At 35.4% G+C, this 11555-nt stretch overlaps 1 long non-coding RNA gene across 1 annotated transcript; it reads right to left on the bottom strand.

Annotated features, from left to right (window-relative positions):
- Nucleotides 1-2050: 2050 nt before the first annotated feature.
- On the bottom strand, nucleotides 2051-7203 carry LOC309628740. The gene is made up of 2 exons (XR_014244688.1): nucleotides 6120-7203; nucleotides 2051-5750 (listed from the first exon to the last, which is right to left on the bottom strand). It is a non-coding gene; the product is annotated as an uncharacterized lncRNA (long non-coding RNA).
- Nucleotides 7204-11555: the final 4352 nt, after the last annotated feature.

Consider the following 11555-nt stretch of genomic DNA (forward strand, 5'->3'; position numbering starts at 1 on the left):
CACAGTTTGCCTTTCAATCACTGTAACTGCTATGAGACATGACCATTATCATTGTTTTATAGCTTCTAAGTAACCTGACAAAATTACACAGCATATAAAAGCAGAAACATAATGGGGTCCTAAGATCCTCTTCTTCAAACAGCCCTGCTAATGGTGCTAAATTGGGGAAACATATTCATAAAAATAAGTATTTCTTAGAATTTTCTCTTCGTTTTTCCATTCAGTGGGCACTTGATAAAGACCTAGTATCAACCCTTTTCTTTTTCAACAAAGTTGGCATTGCAGAATAGTAGTTTATGAGACTGGGGAAAAGGCTGGAAAGATTTAAAACTTCCTCGTTTTTCATACCATATCCACTTCAAGTAAGCTTCAAGCACATGTAGGTGACTGCTTTGGACCAGACCTAAGGAGAAATTCTCTAAAGTATTATCAGTTATTTTCAGAATAGTTTGACTAATTTACATTTTCAGTAAACATGTATATATGTGTGTATATATATATGGGTGTGTTGTGTATATATATATGGGTGTGTTGTGTATATATGTGTATGTACATGTATATGCATCTATACATACACTGTTAAAGTAACTGACACTTAGTGACTATTGTCACTAAACAAATATTTTTATAATTTAATGAATCTCTGCCCCCCCCCCCCACACACACACATACACGTTCTAATGTTGTAGATCTGAAAAAAAATCTCGAAAGTAAGTTCACGGGACACATTGTAGGTTACATCACCAAAGAAAAATGATCCCACTTACTGTTTCATATTTGATGGTGTGAACAAGAAACACACACAGTTCAGAATAACTAATTTGCTTACACAAAATTATTTAATGAAACTGTTTATTTTGCTCCATTTCAATAGTGTTTCTGTGTTCCCAGTAGCTGAAGGCACCTATTTAATATTCATACCAGTAGACATACACTGGAAGACTCTTAATGTGAGCAAATACATTCTTCTTGGTCAAAGGTAAGACATGTATTTAAATTTCTAAAATTTGGGGGCAGAAGGCTCACAGTTTTAGCTCCCACACACATACATTTTGAAAGGCTGATCACTTGCCAACTTGTTTCATTTAAATGAGAATTTAGATCAAGGATATGCTAAATAAATATGAAGATGCAGTATCTCTTTCCACAATATTATATTTAATTTGATAGTAATATTGAAATATATATGAGAATGTAACACATCTAATAAGGATAACTTAATGAAGTCAATCTGACCTAAACTTACCATATTAAACTATGGGGTATGAGCAACAAAAACTATATATTGAAGGATTACAAAATGTTATCACAACAATAGTCATTTAGAAGGAACACATGATTTGGGGAATAAGCACACTAAAATTTTGAAAACAAATTCCAAATATGTAATAAACTAGAAAATTTTCAGAAGGGACAGCCATTATTTTAAAATGTTCAGTCTTAGAAAGTTGATGTGTCAGCAAATGTGAGATTATAGATTCACATACAGTTATAAGAAATAGATTTCTCGACCCTTTACCCAATTTCCCCCAATAGTACCATTTTACAAAACTCTACAATAATATAATGACATTGATGCAGTTGAGATGCAGAATAATTCTAATACCCTAGCGTTGTCCTTTTATAGCTACCCCTTCCTCCTCCCATCCCTGACACCCATCAATCTGTTCTCTATTTCTGTGATTTTGTCATTTCAAGAATGTTATATGTATGAAATGATATATTATGCAACCTTTTCAGATCAGCTTCTCTCAGCATAATTCCTTGTAGATTGATCCAGGTTGTATCAGTTGTTAGCTCATTTTTATTGTTGAATTGTATTCTATGGTATGGATGAACCAGTTTGTTGATCCATTCACCAACTGAAAGACAACTGGGTGGTCTTCAGGTTTGGGTTATTTTGAATAAAGCTTTATTTGTATACTGGTAAACATTTATGTACAGGGTTTAGTGTGAACATAGGTTTTATTTTTCTCAGATAAATTCCCAGAAATAGAATCAACTGCATGTTAAATTTTATAAGAAACTGCCAAGCTGTGTTCACTTGTAGTTTGTTTGTTTTTTTACCATTTTCTATGCACACATATCTTCCAAGAAAGATTTACTTTTTAATTCCAACCAATATGCTTTTTGTTCTTGTCTTATTGCACTGCCTCAGATTTCAGTAAAATGCTATGTGAGAAAGTGGTAAAAAAGGACATTCTTGTCTTGTCCATGATACTGTATAAAACACTATCAGTGTTAAAATAGGAGTTGGCTGTAGCTTCTTTGTAAATGCTCATTATAAAGTGGAGAAGATTTTTCTATTCTTAGATTTCATCAAATGGTTATTCTACGTCAATTTAAATAATCATATGATTTTATACCCTCAATCTGTTAATGTGGAAAATTAACTATTACATGGATATTTGCTAATGTTGTACTAAGGATTTCTATATGTGTCTACATGAGGGATATTGCTCTGTAGTTTATATGTGTGTGTGTGTTTGTGTGCATATGTGTTTCCTGATATTGAGTGGAGAGGTTGCTCAATTCTCCTGCTTCAGTCTTAGTTTTAGGCAGTACTTGGGTATCTAAACCTCAGGGATGAGGCTTTCTCTGCAGTCCTGACCCTCCTTGTGTGGCAATCAACCTTTCCTTTTTCTCAGTGCAGGGCCTAGCCCAGGTGTTTTCTGCCTTTCCCCCAGTAGCAGAGGTGTTGCCTCAAGTCAGTGTAGAGTCCTGGAGGTGAGGAGGTTTCTTGCCCTTCTTTCAGCAGTAGATGGCTTTTGCCTTGTATCAGAGAAGTGTCTGGTACACAGACATGTTGTCTATTTGTCTCCCTGTGATAGTCAACCACTACATTGTTGAACGTACCCAGGGTCCAGGGTGCAGAGAGCTTTCTCTAGGTTCCACTGCTTCCACCTTGGCAATCCCTGTATGTCTACACTGCAGGGGGCTTTTCCCTCAGGCCTCTTGCGGTGCTACTAATCTTCCTTGTGAACCCTTGGTGGAGGAATGTAGAAATGAGTTGTAGAATGGCTGCTGACTTTCCTTGTTCTCGGTGCTTCCTGGGATTCTAAACTGTTGTGCTACTCTAGATCTGTAAGGATTTGTTAAAATTTCAGCTGCTTTATTTCCTCCTTCTATGAAGAACACCTCTTCTCCCTGAAGAACTGCCTAAAGTAAGCCAGTTCATTTGTCCTGTCTCTCTACTCTACCTCTTTGAATCGTCACCCTCACTCTTTGGATTTAATTTCACCAGGTGGCCTTGCAATATGAGTCATCTGACGAGCTTAAAAAATATTTTATAGGTTACTGAGCTTGTTTTTTCAGAGATGATATAATATTTTCCTGTTGCTTTCTACTTGATAATGGGAAGTAGAAGGTCGAGCATGCATGCTATGATTTTTATTACAGGCATTTACAAACACAATGACTTAGGAGACATGATTTCCTTAGGAGATATGATTAATCATTTCCACAGGATAGTAAAACATTCTTTAAATTAAATGTGTATATATATTCATTTTTATATTTTCATCTTATAGGACAAGGTTGTCCCCTTCATGGTTAGCACCTGTCAAGTATCAAGTTCAAGGTCAGTTCCACAATTTTATGCTAAACACAACAGGAAATAAGCTGCATTGAGGAAAGTGACAGTTTGCAAAAAACAGAGTCAGCAAGAGACTTTATTGGGCCTTCATCTTCCCATTGTCCCCCAGAAATTTTTCACTGGCTAAGGTGCTCTACTGGGTATGGAATGTGGGTTCACGTTCTTCTGGGATATTGTTCCCCCTCAATTTTCCTTCTTTTATAGAAGGTGATGAGAAAGCAGAAATTCAATAAAAGAATATCCAGGAAAATTCGGATGTGGTATCTTACCTGAACTCACTAATCACAAATTTCTGCTTATTAACTTTGACAACTTTTCTTCTTCCAATACTACTGATTCTCCTCCCAGTAAATAATAATGCTCAGTCATTAATAAGCATTGTATCCTATGCTAACAAATATATGCACATATGCTTTTAAGTATAGCCCATGAACTAATCTTACTTAGAAGCACAAGCACACATATCTGGAAGGTAAATAGGTCAGGGACTCTTTTAGAGATTATTAAAAACATGAGAGCTTTCAGGAACAACATTAAATTTAATAAGATAATTATCTACACCAGACAGCTATAAATGAGATCTTCATATGAGGAAACTTTGTAAGTTGCATCAAGATAACCCTAGTTGTTAGCTAGGTGCTTAAACTGAATTGTTTTGGAGAATTTTGTTTTTATTCTGTACCCCTGCTTCATTTCTCCATTACAATGATTTTATAGTGAACGTGCCTGCTTGTAAAGTAATTTTAGCAAATGTTTAAAAGTATCTTCCAGGCTGAGTGTATTAAGTTTTATATAAGCTGTGTGTTTGATGTTCTGCTTTATTTCAACTATGTCCTTGGACCTATAGTGTTTATGTAAGCTGCAGGCTACTGCCATCATCTTTAGAACATCTAGCCAAATGCTTTTATGTCTTTAAGAAACTCTAACAGTTAAAATAACGTTGGCAATAAGCACATCAGGAAATAAAGATACATTTCGGGAATGGACTTCCTTAAAACTCTGCCAACTGATGGTTGAATGGCCCATAGTGCTTTTGTAGCTTTTGCAGATAATCAAGAATGAGATTTCTGTTCAGATTTTTATTCTCAGAAGGAGGTTATTTTCACTTAGAAAAGAGAATATGTTCTGATAAAACCATGTGTGTGACCGGATCAATTCTTATGGCAGTATTTGAACTTCTTTGATTCTTTTTGGAGGTAGAGGGAAATGCCTGGTTAATTTGAATGGCTTCTAATTTAGCTAACAATTTGGATTGGTTTTATGTATTATTCCTCCTAGAATTCACATGAAATCAAAGCAATATGCATATTCTATATACTTCTTTCCTTTCATCCTCCTAACGTTTAAAATCAATAGTATTATGTAGTCTCCAATCCAAAATAAAGAAAATATTCTGATTTATAAAATGAACCGTTTTGGAATTAAAAAAAAAAAAGTGTGAACAATAAAATGGCAATAATTTGAGCATCCAATTAAAATTTAGAGGGCTGGAGCAGGAGGTCATTGTAACTATTTTAAATTTTCTAATCCTCTGCATTTTCCGCACATTTTTAAATGAATTTTACTTGTATTCACATTTACTCTTATAACTGTGATAGAATTAGATAGTAAGAATTAGAATTCTATCTATCTTTCCATTATTTAGCTTTAGATTTCATCTGAAGCAACAAAAATTTAGGAACACTTTTGTATCTGAGAAATACCCCAGATGCAAACTACAATTTACTCTTTTCACATCATGGGCTCTAACAAGGACAATGAGATGAGTGAATGATCAGCCTGAAATAAGAGGTATGTTATGCTGGTCACAACCATATGGCAGTCTATAATTAATGTGCTTTAAATATTTGTAAATTTTAAAATTGAATATTCTGGTTTTACCATCTTGTTTTACTATAAATATGATTCCTATAATTTGGGGGGGCCAGGAATGAGGACATATATTAAATAAAATTAAAGACATGATAAAATGTAAAACTTGACTTACAGCTAATAGAAGTCAATATTTCTAACATAAATGTTATATACATAAAATAAAATTCTTATTGAAGAATTTCACTATAATTGGTTAATAGTAAAGGTATATTCTATTAGGTGAAAATACTTATCTTAAAATTATTTCTGTCATGAAGAGAAAGATAAATGTCTTTCAAAACTGTATATTTCTGGGCTTCCCTGGTGGTGCAGTGGTTGGGAATCCGCCTGCCAATGCAGGGGATGCGGGTTCGGGCCCTGGTCCGGGAGGATCCCACATGCCGCGGAGCGGCTGGTATCGTGCGCCACAATTGCTGAGCCCACATGCCGCGGCTACTGAAGCCGCGAGCCTAGAGCCCAGTGCTCCACAACGGGAGGCCGCTGCAGTGAGAAGCCCGTGCACAGCAACGAAATCTCTGCAACTAGAGAGAGCCCAGGCGCAGCAGCGAAGACCCAATGCAGACAAAAATAAATTAATTAATAAAAAAAAAAAAGAAGAGTGTCAGGCAACAGGAAAGGATACTTGTGAAATAACGTTAAAAAAAAAAACCTGTATATTTCTATTTAGCTTTGTATACATGGTGGTCTTTCATGATATTTAGTGAGGACACAAAAAATAAAAAGAGGCTTTTAATATTTATCATATGCTAAAAGATAATTTTCATAATTTTGAAGTGAGATGCAGGGGATCATTTAAGGAAAAAAATGATGGAATGAGCACAAATAGAGGAGATTTGACTTAGATTTGATAAGAGAAAAAGGTGTAAATATTTGAACATGGCACTATTTTCTTCATTTTGTTAAATATTACTGTATATTCAGGATTGTATTGCTTCAAATTTAATTGAAATTTTCAATGTCAGTTTTCTCTAGTCCTTTAAAGTGAAAAAACAATGAAATCAAGTGATATAGATAAATGGTTAATTCCTTAGAAAAATATATATTGAAAACCCAGTCTTTGTATTAGGCATGGGACATATAGCTATGATTAAACTCCTGGGCTTCAAAAAGCTCAGTCTAGAATAATAAAAACAACGTAAGCTGAGATTTTTGAATGCTAGAAAATACATAGGCATATTGCATAAATTATGTTAATTAGCTCTCAAAGTAGCCCTTTAAGGAGATGCCACCAATATATTCATTTTTCAGGTAAGATCCCTTCCTTGTTGCAGGTTGGTAATCTATAGAGCTGGGATGTATAATTGGAGGGCCTGAGTCTCTTCAGAATATCTCCCTAGAGAAGCATGATAATTCACAGAACAGCCTAGTGTTCTGAGCTAGGGTTTTTTTTTTTTTTTTTTTTTTTATTTATTTATTTATTTATTTATTTATTTATTTATTTATTTATTTATTTATTTATTTATTTATTTATTTTTGACTGTCTTGGGTCTTTGTTTCTGTGTGCGGGCTTTCTCTAGTCGTGGCGAACGGGGGCCACTCTTCATCGCGGTGCGCGGGCCTCTCACTGTCACAGCCTCTCTTGTTGTGGAGCACAGGCTCTAGACGCGCAGGCTCAGTAATTGTGGCTCACGGGCTTTGTTGCTCCGTGGCATGTGGGATCTTCCCAGACCAGGGCTCGAACCCGTGTCCCCTGCATTGGCAGGCAGATTCTCAACCACTGCGCCACCAGGGAAGCCCTGAGCTAGGGTTTTTATGTACTGTATATTCTTACTTGAAATTCTCCTCAGCAAATCTCAATGACTATTCAGTTTCCCTACTTGAAAATGTGGAGTCAGGTTGTCCAAACCTCAAGATTTGTTTTTAATGCCAGCAATCAAAATCAGGGAGTCAGAATACTATATAAAAACTGGAAAGCTTGGTGCAAAAAAAGATAGTACAATTAACCATATATAAAGTAAAGCTAAAAATGTGCAGAAAGTGGGAAAGACACAGAAAGGATGAAGGTTTATTGGAGAGAGAGCCTTAAATAAGGGAATTACAGAGTGATGGCAACCCCCAAGAACCACATTATCTATGGCATATCTTGGACTGGGCATGGCTGGTCTGACTTCATCATGGCTAATCTTTTGTTAGAGCATGGCTTCATCCCCATAATGCTCAAAATGTTTTTAGAGTCAGGAGGATTGGAAACATCTATGCAGTTTCATCTAAGCAGGCTTCAGATTTTTTGGTTTTTTTGTTTTTTGTTTATTTTTAGTTGAGCTAACTTGGATTTTCTGAGCCAGCTGCTAAGCTAATATAAAGGCATAGAAAATGAGCCTCCAGGTAGTCCAGATTTGTCTGTCTTCAGCTCCATGAGCTACCTGTACTTTCTCAAGCCAGACAGCCTAAGGAAGGGCAGATATGTACATAAAGAGCAGTTGTACCTTTCTAAGCTCTTTCTTATTTATCCTCAATTTCACTTAATGTCATGATCGTTCCCCCCTCAGTTGCCTGAATCAAACAAACCTCTGAATCATCTCGTTTTGTTAATTTCCCTCACAGAACTAGCCAGACACTAAAAATGCCAAAGTTGATTTTTTTTCTATTACTGTTATTTTTGCCTTAGTTCATATTCTTATCACTTTTTAAAAATAACTCCAATAATCACCTAAATGATATTTCTGCCCTATTCCACGTTTGGTTCACAACTCTGTTTTAAACCATTACTAATACATTTCTTTTAAACAAATACAAGAACTTGAAATGCTTGACTAAAATTCTTTACCCTAGCATCTATTACAGAAGGGTTTAAGTAACACCTTGCAAACATCTTGAAGTGAAAATATTGAGGCATGTTTGAGGACAGCAAGGGAGCTGGTGTGGCTTGAGAGGAGTGAGCAGGCGGTGTAGTAGTAAGAGCACTTGTCTAAGAGGTAAGGAGGGTATATAAACTTTGGTTACAGTAAGGACTTAGGTTTAACTGTGGATCCTTAGAACAGAGGAGTGGCATACTGAATTTTATGTTTCATAGGGATCATTCTGGATGCTATAACTTTCAAATAGACAACATTAGAACAGGTTCAGGAGACAACTGCAATATTCCAGCTGAGAGATGATGGTGGCTTGGCCAAAATAAAATGGTAGTAGTGACGGTGGGGACACCAGATGATTCTCTTGTGTTTCTAAATAAATATCCAAGAAAATAAGAGCACACATCTATCTATATCTTTCTTGAAATCAGGCAGCCTATGCAAGGCTGTCTATCTGTGAGACCTGTTAACAAGAAATTTGGCCAGGTTCCTCCTTCTGAACAATAATAGTGAAAATGCAGAGTCAGAGGGGTCAGGTTTGTATTAGCTTAGTGTTTACCAGCATCATTTTACAAATTGTGTATCTTCTAAGGTTTCTATAGACCAATAAGACTACTTTACCATGAAAGCTTACTGAATAAAATGTCACTCCCTTCAATAGTTCTTACGAATGATCTGATTGCCCTCCCCCCGCCAAGTCTTGATTCTCTTTCTCAGGAACAGTGAAATGCACTGATTGACAATAGTTAGAGATGAAAGAGGCAAAGTCATTAAGAGAAATTGACATCATTCTCACCATTTAATTCAGGCATTGTGGAATAGGCTAGAATATCCTTTATCTAATGCCACTTTTCCACCTTAATAGAAGGTGTGTGGAGGGGGCTAGGTAATGCCTGAAGTCCTATTATGCAGTTTTGATGTCTTAAATAAAGGAGTGTTTACAAAGATCAATATTTTGAATTTCCCCTTTGCTTGATATGATGGTTAATTTTTTGAATCAACTTGACTGGCGATGGGGTGCCCAGACAAACATTTTTTCTGGTTGTGTCTGTGAGGGTGTCTCTGGAAGAGATTCACATTTGAATTGGTGGACTCAGTAAAGTAGATTGCCCTTCCCAATGTAGGTGGGTGTGATCCAATCCCTTGAGAGCATACAACAAAAGGTGGAAGGAGGAGGAATTTGCCCCGTTTTCCTGCATCACTGTTTGAGCTGGGGCAGCTCATCTCATCTTCTCCTGCCCTTGGACTGGGATTTAAACCATTTGCTACCCTGGTTCTCAGGTCTTTGGACTTGACATGAATTACACCTCTGGTTTTCCTGGGTCTCTACCTTGTAAAGGACAGACTGTCAATTAGAATTTTTAGTCTCCACAATCACATAAGCCAATTCCTCATAATGTCTCCTTTACATATATACAGATACACACACACACACACACACACACACACTTCATTCTATTGGTTCTGATACTCTGGAGAACCCTGACTAATACACTTGGCACCGTGAGGTTTTTTATCTCAGAGTGAAGTAAAAGTCAAGTATCAGAATGGGTAAGAGATAAGTATGAATTTCTTTTCTAAGTGGAGAATGATTAGGAAAGGATGGATCAAAAGAAAGACAGGCATCATGTTTTGAGTCAGGCACATTCTCAGACATAATAACTTAGGAAAAAGTAAATATGAACCTTAAGAATATGGAGTTTTTTCCCATCTTTCCTAATAGTCTATATGCCGGCCTACTCCATGAAAATCTTTAGGAATTCAACAATACCTGAATCTTTGTATCCAGCTGCCCTGGGAAGTGTGAGATACATTTTGCTCAGCAACATACTTTCTCAAGGAGGCAACACAGAGAAGTATATTTTAAAAATTCAACAGAATGAATTGTTAGGGGATTAGTTTATTCATCTGCAAAAGAAAACCTAGATGCATTTCTGGATAAGCAGGTTGAGAAGAAGAAAATATTTCTAGATTTTCTCGCATAAACTTTAATATCTACCAGTTTCAGGAGTCAATCTATAGGGAAAACACAGCTAAGCCTTGAAGAAAGCATCACAATGTTGAAAAATAGTTCTACAGGTTAAATTTAGGAAAACTTTGTTTATTCCCTGAACCAGTCTTGCCTTTAATGAGACACAGACTTAGAAAAAATGGGTACCACGTAGTAATAAATAGATTTTAAGAAAAAAAATTCACCGAAACTGTTACCTTTTTATAAACTCTGGCTTAGAAAAAATATGCAATATACTATAATAAATTTTAATTTATTTGTATTGATATATATTTCTCTATCAACTTTTGAAAGCTGTTCAAGTTGATGTGAATTGAAATCAAATGCATCCATATCTATAATATATTTTGCAGCAATTTGTTACCTGTTTCTTTTACTAAAGTTTATCCATGGAAATTGCTTTTAAAATGACTATCTAAAGTGCATTTACTTGAACAAAACAGATGTAGTATTAGGGATTATTTTTTTGCAACATTAATTCAACATTGTTACTATAATATTTTTAAGTAAGATGTTCCAAACATATCAAATATCTGGATTATAGTCTTAATCTGCTAATTATGTAAACTCTTATTCAGTTTCAGAATAAATATCTACAACTTCCTCTTCCTAATTTACTTAATCTATAGGTGTTTGTATCATTATGACTTTCCTTGCTGAAGTAAAATAATTCTAGAACAAAGCAGACAGACCATTTAATTCTCAAGGTCTTATATAGTTGTTTTTTGAATTGCCACTACAAAATGACAACCTTTGGAGAAATTTAGTTAAGCCATTGAAAGTTCAGGGTTGAACTAAATGTCCTATATATTCTAATATTGTCTCTCTCCTCCTTTTCTTTCAAACAATAAGGAATAGTACAAAAATAGCCGAGTCCAACCTTTACAAGAACTGATTTGAGTCTAGTTTCTCTAGTAGAATAACTGTATACCTTGTCAAAATATTTAGTTCATTTGAAAGACATTTCAATTCTCTGGGAAATGCAGGATGATACAATATTTGAAAGTGCTTTCACAGGCATATAGACTAGAGTTTGATTTGTGGATCACATTTTTACTACCTTCCTCTCTGAGTAAGACTTAAGATCCCTTGATAGCTCAGTTTTCACACTTATATAAGTGTGTTAAAACCCTTGGTGAAAATGAAGTAAGATATTTGCAAAAATTTGAACATAGTGTCTGGCATACATCATGACTAAATTATATGTTTTCATGGTGTTTCATAGAATTATAAAGTAAGAGCAATATTAAAATGACGAGATGTATGTGTGCTGTACTTACAG

This window comes from Balaenoptera borealis, assembly GCF_965194805.1.
Source record: "Balaenoptera borealis genome assembly, chromosome: 5".
Classification (NCBI taxonomy): Eukaryota; Metazoa; Chordata; class Mammalia; order Artiodactyla; family Balaenopteridae; genus Balaenoptera; species Balaenoptera borealis.